The sequence below is a fragment of the Pelobates fuscus genome, chromosome 6 (genome assembly GCF_036172605.1).
Source record: "Pelobates fuscus isolate aPelFus1 chromosome 6, aPelFus1.pri, whole genome shotgun sequence".
In the NCBI taxonomy this organism is placed as follows: Eukaryota; Metazoa; Chordata; class Amphibia; order Anura; family Pelobatidae; genus Pelobates; species Pelobates fuscus.
This window is the reverse complement of record NC_086322.1, coordinates 3,563,422-3,588,470: the sequence shown is the minus strand read 5'-3', so window position 1 is coordinate 3,588,470 and position 25,049 is coordinate 3,563,422.

The following is a 25,049-nucleotide window of genomic DNA, read 5'->3' as shown; positions in this document are numbered from 1 at the left end:
TGCCAGTGCACATTGCCACTCATATCTGGTGTCACAATAGCGTGCATTTAAAACCCAAAAACTTTTTTTACTGTTACAGATTGAATAGCAGTTAGTTGTCTTCATGCGGGTGTCAGGCCTACAGCGTGTACTCTGCCAACTTCTGCCAGTGCACATTGCCACTCATATCTGGTGTCACAATAGCGTGCATTTAAAACCAAAAAACTTGTTTCACTGTTATAGATTGAATAGCAGTTAGTTGTCTTCAAGCGTGTGTGTCAGACCTACAGCGTGTACTCTGCCAACCTCTGCCAGTGCACATTGCCACTCATATCTGGTGTCACAATAGCGTGCATTTAAAAACAAAAAACTTTTTTCACTGTTACAGATTGAATAGCAGTTAGTTGTCTTCAAGCGGGTGTCAGGCCTACAGCGTGTACTCTGCCAACTTCTGCCAGTGCACATTGCCACTCATATCTGGTGTCACAATAGCGTGCATTTAAAACCCAAAAACTTTTTTCACTGTTACAGATTGAATAGCAGTTAGTTGTCTTCATGCGGGTGTCAGGCCTACAGCGTGTATTCTGCCAACCTCTGCCAGTGCACAGTGCCACTCATATCTGGTGTCACAATAGCGTGCATTTAAAAACAAACATTTTTTTTCACTGTAATAGATTGAATAGCAGTTAGTTGTCTACAAGCATCTGTGTGTCAGGCCAACAGCGTGTACTCTGCCAACCTCTGCCAGTGCACATTGCCACTCATATCTGGTGTCACAATAGCGTGCATTTAAAAACAAAAACATTTTTCACTGTTACAGATTGAATAGCAGTTAGTTGTCTTCAAGCGGGTGTCAGGCCTACAGCGTGTACTCTGCCAGTTCACATTGTCACTCAAATCTGGTGTCACAATAGCGTGCATTTAAAACCAAAAAACTTTTCTCACTGTTATAGATTGAATAGCAGTTAGTTGTCTTCAAGCGGATGTCAGGCCTACAGCGTGTACTCTGCCAACTTCTGCCAGTGCACATTGCCACTCATATCTGGTGTCACAATAGCGTGCATTTAAAAACAAACATTTTTTTTCACTGTAATAGATTGAATAGCAGTTAGTTGTCTACAAGCGTCTGTGTGTCAGGCCAACAGCGTGTACTCTGCCAACCTCTGCCAGTGCACATTGCCACTCATATCTGGTGTCACAATAGCGTGCATTTAAAAACAAAAAACTTTTTTCACTGTTACAGATTGAATAGCAGTTAGTTGTCTTCAAGCGGGTGTCAGGCCTACAGCGTGTACTCTGCCAACTTCTGCCAGTGCACATTGCCACTCATATCTGGTGTCACAATAGCGTGCATTTAAAACCCAAAAACTTTTTTCACTGTTACAGATTGAATAGCAGTTAGTTGTCTTCATGCGGGTGTCAGGCCTACAGCGTGTATTCTGCCAACCTCTGCCAGTGCACAGTGCCACTCATATCTGGTGTCACAATAGCGTGCATTTAAAAACAAACATTTTTTTTCACTGTAATAGATTGAATAGCAGTTAGTTGTCTACAAGCATCTGTGTGTCAGGCCAACAGCGTGTACTCTGCCAACCTCTGCCAGTGCACATTGCCACTCATATCTGGTGTCACAATAGCGTGCATTTAAAAACAAAAACATTTTTCACTGTTACAGATTGAATAGCAGTTAGTTGTCTTCAAGCGGGTGTCAGGCCTACAGCGTGTACTCTGCCAGTGCACATTGTCACTCAAATCTGGTGTCACAATAGCGTGCATTTAAAACCAAAAAACTTTTCTCACTGTTATAGATTGAATAGCAGTTAGTTGTCTTCAAGCGGATGTCAGGCCTACAGCGTGTACTCTGCCAACCTCTGCCAGTGCACATTGCCACTCATATCTGTTGTCACAATAGCGTGCATTTAAAACCCAAAAACTTTTTTCACTGTTACAGATTGAATAGCAGTTAGTTGTCTTCAAGCGGGTGTCAGGCCTACAGCGTGTACTCTGCCAGTGCACATTGCCACTCAAATCTGGTGTCACAATAGCGTGCATTTAAAACCCAAAAACTTTTTTCACTGTTATAGATTGAATAGCAGTTAGTTGTCTTCAAGCGTGTGTGTCAGGCCTACAGCGTGTACTCTGCCAACCTCTGCCAGTGCACAGTGCCACTCATATCTGGTGTCACAATAGCGTGCATTTAAAAACAAAAACATTTTTTTTCACTGTAATAGATTGAATAGCAGTTAGTTGTCTGCAAGCGTCTGTGTGTCAGGTCAACAGCGTGTACTCTGCCAACCTCTGCCAGTGCACATTGCCACTCATATCTGGTGTCACAATAGCGTGCATTTAAAAACAAAAAACATTTTTTCACTGTTATAGATTGAATAGCAGTTAGTTGTCTTCAAGCGGGTGTCAGGCCTACAGCGTGTACTCTGCCAACCTCTGCCAGTGCACATTGCCACTCATATCTGGTGTCACAATAGCGTGCATTTAAAAACAAAAAACATTTTTCACTGTTACAGATTGAATAGCAGTTAGTTGTCTTCAAGCGGGTGTCAGGCCTACAGCGTGTACTCTGCCAGTGCACATTGCCACTCAAATCTGGTGTCACAATAGCGTGCATTTAAAACCAAAAAACTTTTTTCACTGTTACAGATTGAATAGCAGTTAGTTGTCTTCAAGCGTGTGTGTCAGGCCTACAGCGTGTACTCTGCCAACCTCTGCCAGTGCACATTGCCACTCATATCTGGTGTTACAATAGCGTGCATTTAAAACCCAAAAACTTTTTTCACTGTTACAGATTGAATAGCAGTTAGTTGTCTTCATGCGGGTGTCAGGCCTACAGCGTGTACTCTGCCAACTTCTGCCAGTGCACATTGCCACTCATATCTGGTGTCACAATAGCGTGCATTTAAAACCAAAAAACTTTTTTCACTGTTATAGATTGAATAGCAGTTAGTTGTCTTCAAGCGTGTGTGTCAGGCCTACAGCGTGTACTCTGCCAACCTCTGCCAGTGCACAGTGCCACTCATATCTGGTGTCACAATAGCGTGCATTTAAAAACAAACATTTTTTTTCACTGTAATAGATCGAATAGCAGTTAGTTGTCTACAAGCGTCTGTGTGTCAGGCCAACAGCGTGTACTCTGCCAACCTCTGCCAGTGCACATTGCCACTCATATCTGGTGTCACAATAGCGTGCATTTAAAAACAAAAAACGTTTTTCACTGTTACAGATTGAATAGCAGTTAGTTGTCTTCAAGCGGGTGTCAGGCCTACAGCGTGTACTCTGCCAGTGCACATTGTCACTCAAATCTGGTGTCACAATAGCGTGCATTTAAAGCCAAAAAACTTTTCTCACTGTTATAGATTGAATAGCAGTTAGTTGTCTTCAAGCGGATGTCAGGCCTACAGCGTGTACTCTGCCAACCTCTGCCAGTGCACATTGCCACTCATATCTGGTGTCACAATAGCGTGCATTTAAAACCCAAAAACTTTTTTCACTGTTACAGATTGAATAGCAGTTAGTTGTCTTCAAGCGGGTGTCAGGCCTACAGCGTGTACTCTGCCAACCTCTGCCAGTGCACAGTGCCACTCATATCTGGTGTCACAATAGCGTGCATTTAAAAACAAAAACATTTTTTTTTCACTGTAATAGATTGAATAGCAGTTAGTTGTCTGCAAGCGTCTGTGTGTCAGGTCAACAGCGTGTACTCTGCCAACCTCTGCCAGTGCACATTGCCACTCATATCTGGTGTCACAATAGCGTGCATTTAAAAACAAAAAACATTTTTTCACTGTTATAGATTGAATAGCAGTTAGTTGTCTTCAAGCGGGTGTCAGGCCTACAGCGTGTACTCTGCCAACCTCTGCCAGTGCACATTGCCACTCATATCTGGTGTCACAATAGCGTGCATTTAAAAACAAAAAACATTTTTCACTGTTACAGATTGAATAGCAGTTAGTTGTCTTCAAGCGGGTGTCAGGCCTACAGCGTGTACTCTGCCAGTGCACATTGCCACTCAAATCTGGTGTCACAATAGCGTGCATTTAAAACCAAAAAACTTTTCTCACTGTTATAGATTGAATAGCAGTTAGTTGTCTTCAAGCGGGTGTCAGGCCTACAGCGTGTACTCTACCAACCTCTGCCAGTGCACATTGCCACTCATATCTGGTGTCACAATAGCGTGCATTTAAAACCAAAAAACTTTTTTCACTGTTATAGATTGAATAGCAGTTAGTTGTCTTCAAGCGTGTGTGTCAGGCCTACAGCGTGTACTCTGCCAACCTCTGCCAGTGCACAGTGCCACTCATATCTGGTGTCACAATAGCGTGCATTTAAAAACAAAAAACTTTTCTCACTGTTATAGATTGAATAGCAGTTAGTTGTCTTCAAGCGGGTGTCAGGCCTACAGCGTACACTCTGCCAACCTCTGCCAGTGCACATTGCCACTCATATCTGGTGTCACCATAGCGTGCATTTAAAACCCAAAAACTTTTTTCACTGTTATAGATTGAATAGCAGTTAGTTGTCTTCAAGCGGGTGTCAGGCCTACAGCGTGTACTCTGCCAACCTCTGCCAGTGCACATTGCCACTCATATCTGGTGTCACAATAGCGTGCATTTAAAAACAAAAAACATTTTTTCACTGTTATAGATTGAATAGCAGTTAGTTGTCTTCAAGCGGGTGTCAGGCCTACAGCGTGTACTCTGCCAACCTCTGCCAGTGCACATTGCCACTCATATCTGGTGTCACAATAGCGTGCATTTAAAACCCAAAAACTTTTTTCAATGTTACAGATTGAATAGCAGTTAGTTGTCTTCAAGCGGGTGTCAGGCCTACAGCGTGTACTCTGCCAACTTCTGCCAGTGCACATTGCCACTCATATCTGGTGTCACAATAGCGTGCATTTAAAACCAAAAAACTTTTTTCACTGTTATAGATTGAATAGCAGTTAGTTGTCTTCAAGCGTGTGTGTCAGGCCTACAACGTGTACTCTGCCAACCTCTGCCAGTGCACAGTGCCACTCATATCTGGTGTCACAATAGCGTGCATTTAAAAACAAACATTTTTTTTCACTGTAATAGATTGAATAGCAGTTAGTTGTCTACAAGCGTCTGTGTGTCAGGCCAACAGCGTGTACTCTGCAAACCTCTGCCAGTGCACATTGCCACTCATATCTGGTGTCACAATAGCGTGCATTTAAAAACAAAAAACATTTTTCACTGTTACAGATTGAATAGCAGTTAGTTGTCTTCAAGCGGGTGTCAGGCCTACAGCGTGTACTCTGCCAGTGCACATTGTCACTCAAATCTGGTGTCACAATAGCGTGCATTTAAAACCAAAACACTTTTCTCACTGTTATAGATTGAATAGCAGTTAGTTGTCTTCAAGCGGATGTCAGGCCTACAGCGTGTACTCTGCCAACCTCTGCCAGTGCACATTGCCACTCATATCTGGTGTCACAATAGCGTGCATTTAAAACCCAAAAACTTTTTTCACTGTTACAGATTGAATAGCAGTTAGTTGTCTTCAAGCGGGTGTCAGGACTACAGCGTGTACTCTGCCAACCTCTGCCAGTGCACAGTGCCACTCATATCTGGTGTCACAATAGCGTGCATTTAAAAACAAAAACTTTTTTTTTCACTGTAATAGATTGAATAGCAGTTAGTTGTCTGCAAGCGTCTGTGTGTCAGGTCAACAGCGTGTACTCTGCCAACCTCTGCCAGTGCACATTGCCACTCATATCTGGTGTCACAATAGCGTGCATTTAAAAACAAAAAACATTTTTTCACTGTTATAGATTGAATAGCAGTTAGTTGTCTTCAAGCGGGTGTCAGGCCTACAGCGTGTACTCTGCCAACCTCTGCCAGTGCACATTGCCACTCATATCTTGTGTCACAATAGCATGCATTTAAAAACAAAAAACATTTTTCACTGTTACAGATTGAATAGCAGTTAGTTGTCTTCAAGCGGGTGTCAGGCCTACAGCGTGTACTCTGCCAGTGCACATTGCCACTCAAATCTGGTGTCACAATAGCGTGCATTTAAAACCAAAAAACTTTTTTCACTGTTATAGATTGAATAGCAGTTAGTTGTCTTCAAGCGTGTGTGTCAGGCCTACAGCGTGTACTCTGCCAACCTCTGCCAGTGCACAGTGCCACTCATATCTGGTGTCACAATAGCGTGCATTTAAAAACAAACATTTTTTTTTCACTGTAATAGATTGAATAGCAGTTAGTTGTCTACAAGCGTGTGTGTCAGGCCTACAGCGTGTACTCTGCCAACCTCTGCCAGTGCACATTGCCACTCATATCTGGTGTCACAATAGCGTGCATTTAAAACCCAAAAAATGTTTCACTGTTACAGATTGAATAGCAGTTAGTTGTCTTCAAGCGGGTGTCAGGCCTACAGCGCGTACTCTGCCAGTGCACATTGCCACTCAAATCTGGTGTCACAATAGCGTGCATTTAAAACCAAAAAACTTTTCTCACTGTTATAGATTGAATAGCAGTTAGTTGTCTTCAAGTGTGTGTGTCAGGCCTACAGCGTGTACTCTGCCAACCTCTGCCAGTGCACAGTGCCACAATAGCGTGCATTTAAAAACAAAAAAATTTTTTTCACTGTTATAGATTGAATAGCAGTTAGTTGTCTTCAAGCGGGTGTCAGGCCTACAGCGTATACTCTGCCAACCTCTGCCAGTGCACATTGCCACTCATATCTGGTGTCACCATAGCGTGCATTTAAATCCCAAAAACTTTTTTCACTGTTATAGATTGAATAGCAGTTAGTTGTCTTCAAGCGTGTGTGTCAGGCCTACAGCGTGTACTCTGCCAACCTCTGCCAGTGCACATTGCCACTCATATCTTGTGTCACAATAGCATGCATTTAAAAACAAAAAACATTTTTCACTGTTACAGATTGAATAGCAGTTAGTTGTCTTCAAGCGGGTGTCAGGCCTACAGCGTGTACTCTGCCAGTGCACATTGCCACTCAAATCTGGTGTCACAATAGCGTGCATTTAAAACCAAAAAACTTTTTTCACTGTTATAGATTGAATAGCAGTTAGTTGTCTTCAAGCGTGTGTGTCACGCCTACAGCGTGTACTCTGCCAACCTCTGCCAGTGCACATTGCCACTCATATCTGGTGTCACAATAGCGTGCATTTAAAACCCAAAAAATGTTTCACTGTTACAGATTGAATAGCAGTTAGTTGTCTTCAAGCGGGTGTCAGGCCTACAGCGTGTACTCTGCCAGTGCACATTGCCACTCAAATCTGGTGTCACAATAGCGTGCATTTAAAACCAAAAAACTTTTCTCACTGTTATAGATTGAATAGCAGTTAGTTGTCTTCAAGCGGGTGTCAGGTCTACAGCGTGTACTCTGCCAACCTCTGCCAGTGCACATTGCCACTCATATCTGGTGTCACAATAGCGTGCATTTAAAACCAAAAAACTTTTTTCACTGTTATAGATTGAATAGCAGTTAGTTGTCTTCAAGTGTGTGTGTCAGGCCTACAGCGTGTACTCTGCCAACCTCTGCCAGTGCACAGTGCCACAATAGCGTGCATTTAAAAACAAAAACATTTTTTTCACTGTTATAGATTGAATAGCAGTTAGTTGTCTTCAAGCGGGTGTCAGGCCTACAGCGTATACTCTGCCAACCTCTGCCAGTGCACATTGCCACTCATATCTGGTGTCACCATAGCGTGCATTTAAATCCCAAAAACTTTTTTCACTGTTATAGATTTAATAGCAGTTAGTTGTCTTCAAGCGGGTGTCAGGCCTACAGCGTGTACTCTGCCAACCTCTGCCAGTGCACATTGCCACTCATATCTGGTGTCACAATAGCGTGCATTTAAAAACAAAAAAAATGTTTTTTCACTGTAATAGATTGAATAGCAGTTAGTTGTCTGCAAGCGTCTGTGTGTCAGGTCAACAGCGTGTACTCTGCCAACCTCTGCCAGTGCACATTGCCACTCATATCTGGTGTCACAATAGCGTGCATTTAAAAACAAAAAACATTTTTTCACTGTTATAGATTGAATAGCAGTTAGTTGTCTTCAAGCGGGTGTCAGGCCTACAGCGTGTACTCTGCCAACCTCTGCCAGTGCACATTGCCACTCATATCTGGTGTCACAATAGCGTGCATTTAAAACCCAAGAACTTTTGTCACTGTTACAGATTGAATAGCAGTTAGTTGTCTTCAAGCGGGTGTCAGGCCTACAGCGTGTACTCTGCCAGTGCACATTGCCACTCATATCTGGTGTCACAATAGCGTGCAGTTAAAAACAAAAAAATTTTTTTTCACTGTAATAGATTGAATAGCAGTTAGTTGTCTACAAGCGTGTGTGTCAGGCCTACAGCGTGTACTCTGCCAACCTCTGCCAGTGCACATTGCCACTCATATCTGGTGTCACAATAGCGTGCATTTAAAACCCAAGAACTTTTGTCACTGTTACAGATTGAATAGCAGTTAGTTGTCTTCAAGCGGGTGTCAGGCCTACAGCGTGTACTCTGCCAGTGCACATTGCCACTCAAATCTGGTGTCACAATAGCGTGCATTTAAAACCCAAAAACTTTTTTCACTGTTATAGATTGAATAGCAGTTAGTTGTCTTCAAGCGTGTGTGTCAGGCCTACAGCGTGTACTCTGCCAACCTCTGCCAGTGCACAGTGCCACTCATATCTGGTGTCACAATAGCGTGCATTTAAAAACAAAAAAATTTTTTTCACTGTAATAGATTGAATAGCAGTTAGTTGTCTACAAGCGTGTGTGTCAGGCCTACAGCGTGTACTCTGCCAACCTCTGCCAGTGCACATTGCCACTTATATCTGGTGTCACAATAGCGTGCATTTAAAACCCAAAAACTTTTTTCACTGTTACAGATTGAATAGCAGTTAGTTGTCTTCAAGCGGGTGTCAGGCCTACAGCGTGTACTCTGCCAGTGCACATTACCACTCAAATCTGGTGTCACAATAGCGTGCATTTAAAACTAAAAAACTTTTCTCACTGTTATAGATTGAATAGCAGTTAGTTGTCTTCAAGCGGGTGTGTCAGGCCTACAGCGTGTACTCTGCCAACCTCTGCCAGTGCACAGTGCCACTCATATCTGGTGTCACAATAGCGTGCATTTAAAAACAAACATTTTTTTTTCACTGTAATAGATTGAATAGCAGTTAGTTGTCTACAAGCGTGTGTGTCAGGCCTACAGCGTGTACTCTGCCAACCTCTGCCAGTGCACATTGCCACTCATATCTGGTGTCACAATAGCGTGCATTTAAAACCCAAAAAATGTTTCACTGTTACAGATTGAATAGCAGTTAGTTGTCTTCAAGCGGGTGTCAGGCCTACAGCGTGTACTCTGCCAGTGCACATTGCCACTCAAATCTGGTGTCACAATAGCGTGCATTTAAAACCAAAAAACTTTTCTCACTGTTATAGATTGAATAGCAGTTAGTTGTCTTCAAGCGGGTGTCAGGTCTACAGCGTGTACTCTGCCAACCTCTGCCAGTGCACATTGCCACTCATATCTGGTGTCACAATAGCGTGCATTTAAAACCAAAAAACTTTTTTCACTGTTATAGATTGAATAGCAGTTAGTTGTCTTCAAGTGTGTGTGTCAGGCCTACAGCGTGTACTCTGCCAACCTCTGCCAGTGCACAGTGCCACAATAGCGTGCATTTAAAAACAAAAAATTTTTTTTCACTGTTATAGATTGAATAGCAGTTAGTTGTCTTCAAGCGGGTGTCAGGCCTACAGCGTATACTCTGCCAACCTCTGCCAGTGCACATTGCCACTCATATCTGGTGTCACCATAGCGTGCATTTAAATCCCAAAAACTTTTTTCACTGTTATAGATTGAATAGCAGTTAGTTGTCTTCAAGCGTGTGTGTCAGGCCTACAGCGTGTACTCTGCCAACCTCTGCCAGTGCACATTGCCACTCATATCTTGTGTCACAATAGCATGCATTTAAAAACAAAAAACATTTTTCACTGTTACAGATTGAATAGCAGTTAGTTGTCTTCAAGCGGGTGTCAGGCCTACAGCGTGTACTCTGCCAGTGCACATTGCCACTCAAATCTGGTGTCACAATAGCGTGCATTTAAAACCAAAAAACTTTTTTCACTGTTATAGATTGAATAGCAGTTAGTTGTCTTCAAGCGTGTGTGTCAGGCCTACAGCGTGTACTCTGCCAACCTCTGCCAGTGCACATTGCCACTCATATCTTGTGTCACAATAGCATGCATTTAAAAACAAAAAACATTTTTCACTGTTACAGATTGAATAGCAGTTAGTTGTCTTCAAGCGGGTGTCAGGCCTACAGCGTGTACTCTGCCAGTGCACATTGCCACTCAAATCTGGTGTCACAATAGCGTGCATTTAAAACCAAAAAACTTTTTTCACTGTTATAGATTGAATAGCAGTTAGTTGTCTTCAAGCGGGTGACAGGCCTACAGCATATACTCTGCCAACCTCTGCCAGTGCACATTGCCACTCATATCTGGTGTCACCATAGCGTGCATTTAAAACCCAAAAACTTTTTTCACTGTTATAGATTGAATAGCAGTTAGTTGTCTTCAAGCGGGTGTCAGGCCTACAGCGTGTACTCTGCCAACCTCTGCCAGTGCACATTGCCACTCATATCTGGTGTCACAATAGCGTGCATTTAAAAACAAAAAAAAAATTTTTTCACTGTAATAGATTGAATAGCAGTTAGTTGTCTGCAAGCGTCTGTGTGTCAGGTCAACAGCGTGTACTCTGCCAACCTCTGCCAGTGCACATTGCCACTCATATCTGGTGTCACAATAGCGTGCATTTAAAACCCAAAAACTTTTTTCACTGTTACAGATTGAATAGCAGTTTGTTGTCTTCATGCGGGTGTCAGGCCTACAGCGTGTACTCTGCCAACTTCTGCCAGTGCACATTGCCACTCATATCTGGTGTCACAATAGCGTGCATTTAAAACCCAAAAACTTTTTTCACTGTTACAGATTGAATAGCAGTTTGTTGTCTTCATGCGGGTGTCAGGCCTACAGCGTGTACTCTGCCAACTTCTGCCAGTGCACATTGCCACTCATATCTGGTGTCACAATAGCGTGCATTTAAAACCAAAAAACTTTTTTCACTGTTATAGATTGAATAGCAGTTAGTTGTCTTCAAGCGTGTGTGTCAGGCCTACAGCGTGTACTCTGCCAACCTCTGCCAGTGCACAGTGCCACTCATATCTGGTGTCACAATAGCGTGCATTTAAAAACAAACATTTTTTTTCACTGTAATAGATTGAATAGCAGTTAGTTGTCTACAAGCGTCTGTGTGTCAGGCCAACAGCGTGTACTCTGCCAACCTCTGCCAGTGCACATTGCCACTCATATCTGGTGTCACAATAGCGTGCATTTAAAAACAAAAAACATTTTTTCACTGTTATAGATTGAATAGCAGTTAGTTGTCTTCAAGCGGGTGTCAGGCCTACAGCATGTACTCTGCCAACCTCTGCCAGTGCACATTGCCACTCATATCTGGTGTCACAATAGCGTGCATTTAAAACCCAAAAACTTTTTTTACTGTTACAGATTGAATAGCAGTTAGTTGTCTTCATGCGGGTGTCAGGCCTACAGCGTGTACTCTGCCAACTTCTGCCAGTGCACATTGCCACTCATATCTGGTGTCACAATAGCGTGCATTTAAAACCAAAAAACTTGTTTCACTGTTATAGATTGAATAGCAGTTAGTTGTCTTCAAGCGTGTGTGTCAGACCTACAGCGTGTACTCTGCCAACCTCTGCCAGTGCACATTGCCACTCATATCTGGTGTCACAATAGCGTGCATTTAAAAACAAAAAACTTTTTTCACTGTTACAGATTGAATAGCAGTTAGTTGTCTTCAAGCGGGTGTCAGGCCTACAGCGTGTACTCTGCCAACTTCTGCCAGTGCACATTGCCACTCATATCTGGTGTCACAATAGCGTGCATTTAAAACCCAAAAACTTTTTTCACTGTTACAGATTGAATAGCAGTTAGTTGTCTTCATGCGGGTGTCAGGCCTACAGCGTGTATTCTGCCAACCTCTGCCAGTGCACAGTGCCACTCATATCTGGTGTCACAATAGCGTGCATTTAAAAACAAACATTTTTTTTCACTGTAATAGATTGAATAGCAGTTAGTTGTCTACAAGCATCTGTGTGTCAGGCCAACAGCGTGTACTCTGCCAACCTCTGCCAGTGCACATTGCCACTCATATCTGGTGTCACAATAGCGTGCATTTAAAAACAAAAACATTTTTCACTGTTACAGATTGAATAGCAGTTAGTTGTCTTCAAGCGGGTGTCAGGCCTACAGCGTGTACTCTGCCAGTTCACATTGTCACTCAAATCTGGTGTCACAATAGCGTGCATTTAAAACCAAAAAACTTTTCTCACTGTTATAGATTGAATAGCAGTTAGTTGTCTTCAAGCGGATGTCAGGCCTACAGCGTGTACTCTGCCAACTTCTGCCAGTGCACATTGCCACTCATATCTGGTGTCACAATAGCGTGCATTTAAAAACAAACATTTTTTTTCACTGTAATAGATTGAATAGCAGTTAGTTGTCTACAAGCGTCTGTGTGTCAGGCCAACAGCGTGTACTCTGCCAACCTCTGCCAGTGCACATTGCCACTCATATCTGGTGTCACAATAGCGTGCATTTAAAAACAAAAAACTTTTTTCACTGTTACAGATTGAATAGCAGTTAGTTGTCTTCAAGCGGGTGTCAGGCCTACAGCGTGTACTCTGCCAACTTCTGCCAGTGCACATTGCCACTCATATCTGGTGTCACAATAGCGTGCATTTAAAACCCAAAAACTTTTTTCACTGTTACAGATTGAATAGCAGTTAGTTGTCTTCATGCGGGTGTCAGGCCTACAGCGTGTATTCTGCCAACCTCTGCCAGTGCACAGTGCCACTCATATCTGGTGTCACAATAGCGTGCATTTAAAAACAAACATTTTTTTTCACTGTAATAGATTGAATAGCAGTTAGTTGTCTACAAGCATCTGTGTGTCAGGCCAACAGCGTGTACTCTGCCAACCTCTGCCAGTGCACATTGCCACTCATATCTGGTGTCACAATAGCGTGCATTTAAAAACAAAAACATTTTTCACTGTTACAGATTGAATAGCAGTTAGTTGTCTTCAAGCGGGTGTCAGGCCTACAGCGTGTACTCTGCCAGTGCACATTGTCACTCAAATCTGGTGTCACAATAGCGTGCATTTAAAACCAAAAAACTTTTCTCACTGTTATAGATTGAATAGCAGTTAGTTGTCTTCAAGCGGATGTCAGGCCTACAGCGTGTACTCTGCCAACCTCTGCCAGTGCACATTGCCACTCATATCTGTTGTCACAATAGCGTGCATTTAAAACCCAAAAACTTTTTTCACTGTTACAGATTGAATAGCAGTTAGTTGTCTTCAAGCGGGTGTCAGGCCTACAGCGTGTACTCTGCCAGTGCACATTGCCACTCAAATCTGGTGTCACAATAGCGTGCATTTAAAACCCAAAAACTTTTTTCACTGTTATAGATTGAATAGCAGTTAGTTGTCTTCAAGCGTGTGTGTCAGGCCTACAGCGTGTACTCTGCCAACCTCTGCCAGTGCACAGTGCCACTCATATCTGGTGTCACAATAGCGTGCATTTAAAAACAAAAACATTTTTTTTCACTGTAATAGATTGAATAGCAGTTAGTTGTCTGCAAGCGTCTGTGTGTCAGGTCAACAGCGTGTACTCTGCCAACCTCTGCCAGTGCACATTGCCACTCATATCTGGTGTCACAATAGCGTGCATTTAAAAACAAAAAACATTTTTTCACTGTTATAGATTGAATAGCAGTTAGTTGTCTTCAAGCGGGTGTCAGGCCTACAGCGTGTACTCTGCCAACCTCTGCCAGTGCACATTGCCACTCATATCTGGTGTCACAATAGCGTGCATTTAAAAACAAAAAACATTTTTCACTGTTACAGATTGAATAGCAGTTAGTTGTCTTCAAGCGGGTGTCAGGCCTACAGCGTGTACTCTGCCAGTGCACATTGCCACTCAAATCTGGTGTCACAATAGCGTGCATTTAAAACCAAAAAACTTTTTTCACTGTTACAGATTGAATAGCAGTTAGTTGTCTTCAAGCGTGTGTGTCAGGCCTACAGCGTGTACTCTGCCAACCTCTGCCAGTGCACATTGCCACTCATATCTGGTGTTACAATAGCGTGCATTTAAAACCCAAAAACTTTTTTCACTGTTACAGATTGAATAGCAGTTAGTTGTCTTCATGCGGGTGTCAGGCCTACAGCGTGTACTCTGCCAACTTCTGCCAGTGCACATTGCCACTCATATCTGGTGTCACAATAGCGTGCATTTAAAACCAAAAAACTTTTTTCACTGTTATAGATTGAATAGCAGTTAGTTGTCTTCAAGCGTGTGTGTCAGGCCTACAGCGTGTACTCTGCCAACCTCTGCCAGTGCACAGTGCCACTCATATCTGGTGTCACAATAGCGTGCATTTAAAAACAAACATTTTTTTTCACTGTAATAGATCGAATAGCAGTTAGTTGTCTACAAGCGTCTGTGTGTCAGGCCAACAGCGTGTACTCTGCCAACCTCTGCCAGTGCACATTGCCACTCATATCTGGTGTCACAATAGCGTGCATTTAAAAACAAAAAACGTTTTTCACTGTTACAGATTGAATAGCAGTTAGTTGTCTTCAAGCGGGTGTCAGGCCTACAGCGTGTACTCTGCCAGTGCACATTGTCACTCAAATCTGGTGTCACAATAGCGTGCATTTAAAGCCAAAAAACTTTTCTCACTGTTATAGATTGAATAGCAGTTAGTTGTCTTCAAGCGGATGTCAGGCCTACAGCGTGTACTCTGCCAACCTCTGCCAGTGCACATTGCCACTCATATCTGGTGTCACAATAGCGTGCATTTAAAACCCAAAAACTTTTTTCACTGTTACAGATTGAATAGCAGTTAGTTGTCTTCAAGCGGGTGTCAGGCCTACAGCGTGTACTCTGCCAACCTCTGCCAGTGCACAGTGCCACTCATATCTGGTGTCACAATAGCGTGCATTTAAAAACAAAAACATTTTTTTTTCACTGTAATAGATTGAATAGCAGTTAGTTGTCTGCAAGCGTCTGTGTGTCAGGTCAACAGCGTGTACTCTGCCAACCTCTGCCAGTGCACATTGCCACTCATATCTGGTGTCACAATAGCGTGCATTTAAAAACAAAAAACATTTTTTCACTGTTATAGATTGAATAGCAGTTAGTTGTCTTCAAGCGGGTGTCAGGCCTACAGCGTGTACTCTGCCAACCTCTGCCAGTGCACATTGCCACTCATATCTGGTGTCACAATAGCGTGCATTTAAAAACAAAAAACATTTTTCACTGTTACAGATTGAATAGCAGTTAGTTGTCTTCAAGCGGGTGTCAGGCCTACAGCGTGTACTCTGCCAGTGCACATTGCCACTCAAATCTGGTGTCACAATAGCGTGCATTTAAAACCAAAAAACTTTTCTCACTGTTATAGATTGAATAGCAGTTAGTTGTCTTCAAGCGGGTGTCAGGCCTACAGCGTGTACTCTACCAACCTCTGCCAGTGCACATTGCCACTCATATCTGGTGTCACAATAGCGTGCATTTAAAACCAAAAAACTTTTTTCACTGTTATAGATTGAATAGCAGTTAGTTGTCTTCAAGCGTGTGTGTCAGGCCTACAGCGTGTACTCTGCCAACCTCTGCCAGTGCACAGTGCCACTCATATCTGGTGTCACAATAGCGTGCATTTAAAAACAAAAAACTTTTCTCACTGTTATAGATTGAATAGCAGTTAGTTGTCTTCAAGCGGGTGTCAGGCCTACAGCGTACACTCTGCCAACCTCTGCCAGTGCACATTGCCACTCATATCTGGTGTCACCATAGCGTGCATTTAAAACCCAAAAACTTTTTTCACTGTTATAGATTGAATAGCAGTTAGTTGTCTTCAAGCGGGTGTCAGGCCTACAGCGTGTACTCTGCCAACCTCTGCCAGTGCACATTGCCACTCATATCTGGTGTCACAATAGCGTGCATTTAAAAACAAAAAACATTTTTTCACTGTTATAGATTGAATAGCAGTTAGTTGTCTTCAAGCGGGTGTCAGGCCTACAGCGTGTACTCTGCCAACCTCTGCCAGTGCACATTGCCACTCATATCTGGTGTCACAATAGCGTGCATTTAAAACCCAAAAACTTTTTTCAATGTTACAGATTGAATAGCAGTTAGTTGTCTTCAAGCGGGTGTCAGGCCTACAGCGTGTACTCTGCCAACTTCTGCCAGTGCACATTGCCACTCATATCTGGTGTCACAATAGCGTGCATTTAAAACCAAAAAACTTTTTTCACTGTTATAGATTGAATAGCAGTTAGTTGTCTTCAAGCGTGTGTGTCAGGCCTACAACGTGTACTCTGCCAACCTCTGCCAGTGCACAGTGCCACTCATATCTGGTGTCACAATAGCGTGCATTTAAAAACAAACATTTTTTTTCACTGTAATAGATTGAATAGCAGTTAGTTGTCTACAAGCGTCTGTGTGTCAGGCCAACAGCGTGTACTCTGCAAACCTCTGCCAGTGCACATTGCCACTCATATCTGGTGTCACAATAGCGTGCATTTAAAAACAAAAAACATTTTTCACTGTTACAGATTGAATAGCAGTTAGTTGTCTTCAAGCGGGTGTCAGGCCTACAGCGTGTACTCTGCCAGTGCACATTGTCACTCAAATCTGGTGTCACAATAGCGTGCATTTAAAACCAAAACACTTTTCTCACTGTTATAGATTGAATAGCAGTTAGTTGTCTTCAAGCGGATGTCAGGCCTACAGCGTGTACTCTGCCAACCTCTGCCAGTGCACATTGCCACTCATATCTGGTGTCACAATAGCGTGCATTTAAAACCCAAAAACTTTTTTCACTGTTACAGATTGAATAGCAGTTAGTTGTCTTCAAGCGGGTGTCAGGACTACAGCGTGTACTCTGCCAACCTCTGCCAGTGCACAGTGCCACTCATATCTGGTGTCACAATAGCGTGCATTTAAAAACAAAAACTTTTTTTTTCACTGTAATAGATTGAATAGCAGTTAGTTGTCTGCAAGCGTCTGTGTGTCAGGTCAACAGCGTGTACTCTGCCAACCTCTGCCAGTGCACATTGCCACTCATATCTGGTGTCACAATAGCGTGCATTTAAAAACAAAAAACATTTTTTCACTGTTATAGATTGAATAGCAGTTAGTTGTCTTCAAGCGGGTGTCAGGCCTACAGCGTGTACTCTGCCAACCTCTGCCAGTGCACATTGCCACTCATATCTTGTGTCACAATAGCATGCATTTAAAAACAAAAAACATTTTTCACTGTTACAGATTGAATAGCAGTTAGTTGTCTTCAAGCGGGTGTCAGGCCTACAGCGTGTACTCTGCCAGTGCACATTGCCACTCAAATCTGGTGTCACAATAGCGTGCATTTAAAACCAAAAAACTTTTTTCACTGTTATAGATTGAATAGCAGTTAGTTGTCTTCAAGCGTGTGTGTCAGGCCTACAGCGTGTACTCTGCCAACCTCTGCCAGTGCACAGTGCCACTCATATCTGGTGTCACAATAGCGTGCATTTAAAAACAAACATTTTTTTTTCACTGTAATAGATTGAATAGCAGTTAGTTGTCTACAAGCGTGTGTGTCAGGCCTACAGCGTGTACTCTGCCAACCTCTGCCAGTGCACATTGCCACTCATATCTGGTGTCACAATAGCGTGCATTTAAAACCCAAAAAATGTTTCACTGTTACAGATTGAATAGCAGTTAGTTGTCTTCAAGCGGGTGTCAGGCCTACAGCGCGTACTCTGCCAGTGCACATTGCCACTCAAATCTGGTGTCACAATAGCGTGCATTTAAAACCAAAAAACTTTTCTCACTGTTATAGATTGAATAGCAGTTAGTTGTCTTCAAGTGTGTGTGTCAGGCCTACAGCGTGTACTCTGCCAACCTCTGCCAGTGCACAGTGCCACAATAGCGTGCATTTAAAAACAAAAAATTTTTTTTCACTGTTATAGATTGAATAGCAGTTAGTTGTCTTCAAGCGGGTGTCAGGCCTACAGCGTATACTCTGCCAACCTCTGCCAGTGCACATTGCCACTCATATCTGGTGTCACCATAGCGTGCATTTAAATCCCAAAAACTTTTTTCACTGTTATAGATTGAATAGCAGTTAGTTGTCTTCAAGCGTGTGTGTCAGGCCTACAGCGTGTACTCTGCCAACCTCTGCCAGTGCACATTGCCACTCATATCTTGTGTCACAATAGCATGCATTTAAAAACAAAAAACATTTTTCACTGTTACAGATTGAATAGCAGTTAGTTGTCTTCAAGCGGGTGTCAGGCCTACAGCGTGTACTCTGCCAGTGCACATTGCCACTCAAATCTGGTGTCACAATAGCGTGCATTTAAAACCAAAAAACTTTTTTCACTGTTATAGATTGAATAGCAGTTAGTTGTCTTCAAGCGTGTGTGTCACGCCTACAGCGTGTACTCTGCCAACCTCTGCCAGTGCACATTGCCACTCATATCTGGTGTCACAATAGCGTGCATTTAAAACCCAAAAAATGTTTCACTGTTACAGATTGAATAGCAGTTAGTTGTCTTCAAGCGGGTGTCAGGCCTACAGCGTGTACTCTGCCAGTGCACATTGCCACTCAAATCTGGTGTCACAATAGCGTGCATTTAAAACCAAAAAACTTTTCTCACTGTTATAGATTGAATAGCAGTTAGTTGTCTTCAAGCGGGTGTCAGGTCTACAGCGTGTACTCTGCCAACCTCTGCCAGTGCACATTGCCACTCATATCTGGTGTCACAATAGCGTGCATTTAAAACCAAAAAACTTTTTTCACTGTTATAGATTGAATAGCAGTTAGTTGTCTTCAAGTGTGTGTGTCAGGCCTACAGCGTGTACTCTGCCAACCTCTGCCAGTGCACAGTGCCACAATAGCGTGCATTTAAAAACAAAAACATTTTTTTCACTGTTATAGATTGAATAGCAGTTAGTTGTCTTCAAGCGGGTGTCAGGCCTACAGCGTATACTCTGCCAACCTCTGCCAGTGCACATTGCCACTCATATCTGGTGTCACCATAGCGTGCATTTAAATCCCAAAAACTTTTTTCACTGTTATAGATTTAATAGCAGTTAGTTGTCTTCAAGCGGGTGTCAGGCCTACAGCGTGTACTCTGCCAACCTCTGCCAGTGCACATTGCCACTCATATCTGGTGTCACAATAGCGTGCATTTAAAAACAAAAAAAATGTTTTTTCACTGTAATAGATTGAATAGCAGTTAGTTGTCTGCAAGCGTCTGTGTGTCAGGTCAACAGCGTGTACTCTGCCAACCTCTGCCAGTGCACATTGCCACTCATATCTGGTGTCACAATAGCGTGCATTTAAAAACAAAAAACATTTTTTCACTGTTATAGATTGAATAGCAGTTAGTTGTCTTCAAGCGGGTGTCAGGCCTACAGCGTGTACTCTGCCAACCTCTGCCAGTGCACATTGCCACTCATATCTGGTGTCACAATAGCGTGCATTTAAAACCCAAGAACTTTTGTCACTGTTACAGATTGAATAGCAGTTAGTTGTCTTCAAGCGGGTGTCAGGCCTACAGCGTGTACTCTGCCAGTGCACATTGCCACTCATATCTGGTGTCACAATAGCGTGCAGTTAAAAACAAAAAAATTTTTTTTCACTGTAATAGATTGAATAGCAGTTAGTTGTCTACAAGCGTGTGTGTCAGGCCTACAGCGTGTACTCTGCCAACCTCTGCCAGTGCACATTGCCACTCATATCTGGTGTCACAATAGCGTGCATTTAAAACCCAAGAACTTTTGTCACTGTTACAGATTGAATAGCAGTTAGTTGTCTTCAAGCGGGTGTCAGGCCTACAGCGTGTACTCTGCCAGTGCACATTGCCACTCAAATCTGGTGTCACAATAGCGTGCATTTAAAACCCAAAAACTTTTTTCACTGTTATAGATTGAATAGCAGTTAGTTGTCTTCAAGCGTGTGTGTCAGGCCTACAGCGTGTACTCTGCCAACCTCTGCCAGTGCACAGTGCCACTCATATCTGGTGTCACAATAGCGTGCATTTAAAAACAAAAAAATTTTTTTCACTGTAATAGATTGAATAGCAGTTAGTTGTCTACAAGCGTGTGTGTCAGGCCTACAGCGTGTACTCTGCCAACCTCTGCCAGTGCACATTGCCACTTATATCTGGTGTCACAATAGCGTGCATTTAAAACCCAAAAACTTTTTTCACTGTTACAGATTGAATAGCAGTTAGTTGTCTTCAAGCGGGTGTCAGGCCTACAGCGTGTACTCTGCCAGTGCACATTACCACTCAAATCTGGTGTCACAATAGCGTGCATTTAAAACTAAAAAACTTTTCTCACTGTTATAGATTGAATAGCAGTTAGTTGTCTTCAAGCGGGTGTGTCAGGCCTACAGCGTGTACTCTGCCAACCTCTGCCAGTGCACAGTGCCACTCATATCTGGTGTCACAATAGCGTGCATTTAAAAACAAACATTTTTTTTTCACTGTAATAGATTGAATAGCAGTTAGTTGTCTACAAGCGTGTGTGTCAGGCCTACAGCGTGTACTCTGCCAACCTCTGCCAGTGCACATTGCCACTCATATCTGGTGTCACAATAGCGTGCATTTAAAACCCAAAAAATGTTTCACTGTTACAGATTGAATAGCAGTTAGTTGTCTTCAAGCGGGTGTCAGGCCTACAGCGTGTACTCTGCCAGTGCACATTGCCACTCAAATCTGGTGTCACAATAGCGTGCATTTAAAACCAAAAAACTTTTCTCACTGTTATAGATTGAATAGCAGTTAGTTGTCTTCAAGCGGGTGTCAGGTCTACAGCGTGTACTCTGCCAACCTCTGCCAGTGCACATTGCCACTCATATCTGGTGTCACAATAGCGTGCATTTAAAACCAAAAAACTTTTTTCACTGTTATAGATTGAATAGCAGTTAGTTGTCTTCAAGTGTGTGTGTCAGGCCTACAGCGTGTACTCTGCCAACCTCTGCCAGTGCACAGTGCCACAATAGCGTGCATTTAAAAACAAAAAAATTTTTTTCACTGTTATAGATTGAATAGCAGTTAGTTGTCTTCAAGCGGGTGTCAGGCCTACAGCGTATACTCTGCCAACCTCTGCCAGTGCACATTGCCACTCATATCTGGTGTCACCATAGCGTGCATTTAAATCCCAAAAACTTTTTTCACTGTTATAGATTGAATAGCAGTTAGTTGTCTTCAAGCGTGTGTGTCAGGCCTACAGCGTGTACTCTGCCAACCTCTGCCAGTGCACATTGCCACTCATATCTTGTGTCACAATAGCATGCATTTAAAAACAAAAAACATTTTTCACTGTTACAGATTGAATAGCAGTTAGTTGTCTTCAAGCGGGTGTCAGGCCTACAGCGTGTACTCTGCCAGTGCACATTGCCACTCAAATCTGGTGTCACAATAGCGTGCATTTAAAACCAAAAAACTTTTTTCACTGTTATAGATTGAATAGCAGTTAGTTGTCTTCAAGCGTGTGTGTCAGGCCTACAGCGTGTACTCTGCCAACCTCTGCCAGTGCACAGTGCCACTCATATCTGGTGTCACAATAGCGTGCATTTAAAAACAAACATTTTTTTTTCACTGTAATAGATTGAATAGCAGTTAGTTGTCTACAAGCGTGTGTGTCAGGCCTACAGCGTGTACTCTGCCAACCTCTGCCAGTGCACATTGCCACTCATATCTGGTGTCACAATAGCGTGCATTTAAAACCCAAAAAATGTTTCACTGTTACAGATTGAATAGCAGTTAGTTGTCTTCAAGCGGGTGTCAGGCCTACAGCGTGTACTCTGCCAGTGCACATTGCCACTCAAATCTGGTGTCACAATAGCGTGCATTTAAAACCAAAAAACTTTTCTCACTGTTATAGATTGAATAGCAGTTAGTTGTCTTCAAGCGGGTGTCAGGTCTACAGCGTGTACTCTGCCAACCTCTGCCAGTGCACATTGCCACTCATATCTGGTGTCACAATAGCGTGCATTTAAAACCAAAAAACTTTTTTCACTGTTATAGATTGAATAGCAGTTAGTTGTCTTCAAGTGTGTGTGTCAGGCCTACAGCGTGTACTCTGCCAACCTCTGCCAGTGCACAGTGCCACAATAGCGTGCATTTAAAAACAAAAAATTTTTTTTCACTGTTATAGATTGAATAGCAGTTAGTTGTCTTCAAGCGGGTGTGAGGCCTACAGCGTATACTCTGCCAACCTCTGCCAGTGCACATTGCCACTCATATCTGGTGTCACCATAGCGTGCATTTAAATCCCAAAAACTTTTTTCACTGTTATAGATTTAATAGCAGTTAGTTGTCTTCAAGCGGGTGTCAGGCCTACAGCGTGTACTCTGCCAACCTCTGCCAGTGCACATTGCCACTCATATCTGGTGTCACAATAGCGTGCATTTAAAAACAAAAAAAAATTTTTTTCACTGTAATAGATTGAATAGCAGTTAGTTGTCTGCAAGCGTCTGTGTGTCAGGTCAACAGCGTGTACTCTGCCAACCTCTGCCAGTGCACATTGCCACTCATATCTGGTGTCACAATAGCGTGCATTTAAAAACAAAAAACATTTTTTCACTGTTATAGATTGAATAGCAGTTAGTTGTCTTCAAGCGGGTGTCAGGCCTACAGCGTGTACTCTGCCAACCTCTGCCAGTGCACATTGCCACTCAAATCTGGTGTCACAATAGCGTGCATTTAAAACCCAAGAACTTTTGTCACTGTTACAGATTGAATAGCAGTTAGTTGTCTTCAAGCGGGTGTCAGGCCTACAGCGTGTACTCTGCCAGTGCACATTGCCACTCATATCTGGTGTCACAATAGCGTGCAGTTAAAAACAAAAAAATTTTTTTTCACTGTAATAGATTGAATAGCAGTTAGTTGTCTACAAGCGTGTGTGTCAGGCCTACAGCGTGTACTCTGCCAACCTCTGCCAGTGCACATTGCCACTCATATCTGGTGTCACAATAGCGTGCATTTAAAACCCAAGAACTTTTGTCACTGTTACAGATTGAATAGCAGTTAGTTGTCTTCAAGCGGGTGTCAGGCCTACAGCGTGTACTCTGCCAGTGCACATTGCCACTCAAATGTGGTGTCACAATAGCGTGCATTTAAAACCCAAAAACTTTTTTCACTGTTATAGATTGAATAGCAGTTAGTTGTCTTCAAGCGTGTGTGTCAGGCCTACAGCGTGTACTCTGCCAACCTCTGCCAGTGCACAGTGCCACTCATATCTGGTGTCACAATAGCGTGCATTTAAAAACAAAAAATTTTTTTTCACTGTAATAGATTGAATAGCAGTTAGTTGTCTACAAGCGTGTGTGTCAGGCCTACAGCGTGTACTCTGCCAACCTCTGCCAGTGCACATTGCCACTTATATCTGGTGTCACAATAGCGTGCATTTAAAACCCAAAAACTTTTTTCACTGTTACAGATTGAATAGCAGTTAGTTGTCTTCAAGCGGGTGTCAGGCCTACAGCGTGTACTCTGCCAGTGCACATTACCACTCAAATCTGGTGTCACAATAGCGTGCATTTAAAACTAAAAAACTTTTCTCACTGTTATAGATTGAATAGCAGTTAGTTGTCTTCAAGCGGGTGTCAGGCCTACAGCGTGTACTCTGCCAACCTCTGCCAGTGCACATTGCCACTCATATCTGGTGTCACAATAGCGTGCATTTAAAACCCAAAAACTTTTTTCACTGTTATAGATTGAATAGCAGTTAGTTGTCTTCAAGCGTGTGTGTCAGGCCTACAGCGTGTACTCTGCCAACCTCTGCCAGTGCACATTGCCACTCATATCTGGTGTCACCATAGCGTGCATTTAAAAGCCAAAAACTTTTTTCACTGTTATAGATTTAATAGCAGTTAGTTGTCTTCAAGCGGGTGTCAGGCCTACAGCGTGTACTCTGCCAACCTCTGCCAGTGCACATTGCCACTCATATCTGGTGTCACAATAGCGTGCATTGAAAAACAAAAAAAAAATTTTTTTACTGTAATAGATTGAATAGCAGTTAGTTGTCTGCAAGCGTCTGTGTGTCAGGTCAACAGCGTGTACTCTGCCAACCTCTGCCAGTGCACATTGCCACTCATATCTGGTGTCACAATAGCGTGCATTTAAAAACAAAAAACATTTTTTCACTGTTATAGATTGAATAGCAGTTAGTTGTCTTCAAGCGGATGTCAGGCCTACAGCGTGTACTCTGCCAACCTCTGCCAGTGCACATTGCCACTCATATCTGGTGTCACAATAGCGTGCATTTAAAACCCAAAAACTTTTTTCACTGTTACAGATTGAATAGCAGTTAGTTGTCTTCAAGCGGGTGTCAGGCCTACAGCGTGTACTCTGCCAACCTCTGCCAGTGCACAGTGCCACTCATATCTGGTGTCACAATAGCGTGCATTTAAAAACAAAAACATTTTTTTTTCACTGTAATAGATTGAATAGCAGTTAGTTGTCTGCAATCGTCTGTGTGTCAGGTCAACAGCGTGTACTCTGCCAACCTCTGCCAGTGCACATTGCCACTCATATCTGGTGTCACAATAGCGTGCATTTAAAAACAAAAAACATTTTTTCACTGTTATAGATTGAATAGCAGTTAGTTGTCTTCAAGCGGGTGTCAGGCCTACAGCGTGTACTCTGCCAACCTCTGCCAGTGCACATTGCCACTCATATCTGGTGTCACAATAGCGTGCATTTAAAAACAAAAAACATTTTTCACTGTTACAGATTGAATAGCAGTTAGTTGTCTTCAAGCGGGTGTCAGGCCTACAGCGTGTACTCTGCCAGTGCACATTGCCACTCAAATCTGGTGTCACAATAGCGTGCATTTAAAACCAAAAAACTTTTTTCACTGTTATAGATTGAATAGCAGTTAGTTGTCTTCAAGCGTGTGTGTCAGGCCTACAGCGTGT